Source organism: Calidris pugnax, unplaced genomic scaffold (genome assembly GCF_001431845.1).
Source record: "Calidris pugnax isolate Ruff unplaced genomic scaffold, ASM143184v1 scaffold22, whole genome shotgun sequence".
NCBI lineage: Eukaryota > Metazoa > Chordata > Aves > Charadriiformes > Scolopacidae > Calidris > Calidris pugnax.
The window spans coordinates 486,470-486,672 of NW_015090763.1; the positions used below are offsets into that span (position 1 = coordinate 486,470).

Sequence of the window (203 nt, forward strand, 5' to 3'; positions counted from 1 at the left end):
CCCAGCCAACCCCCACCCCTCATTTCGAGGTCATCTCCAGGACTTGCTGGGGGATCATGAGGAAACTGCATAATTGGAGGCATTTTGGAAAGAAAATGTTTCCGGCTCATTTTTGGTGAGGGTGCCTCTGTGGGTATGCCGGGGGGGGTGTGGGTGGGCAAGGGAGGGTTCCCCCCTTTCCCAGGGGACAGTGGGGCTGAGCA

At 58.1% G+C, this 203-nt stretch overlaps 1 protein-coding gene across 1 annotated transcript in view; it reads right to left on the reverse strand.

Moving 5' to 3' along the window:
* The window catches only part of LOC106890377 (alpha-1-acid glycoprotein 8-like), a 15,606-nt gene that overhangs the window by 5,780 nt on the left and 9,623 nt on the right, over positions 1–203 (reverse strand). The gene's annotated exons all lie outside the window — the stretch shown is intronic.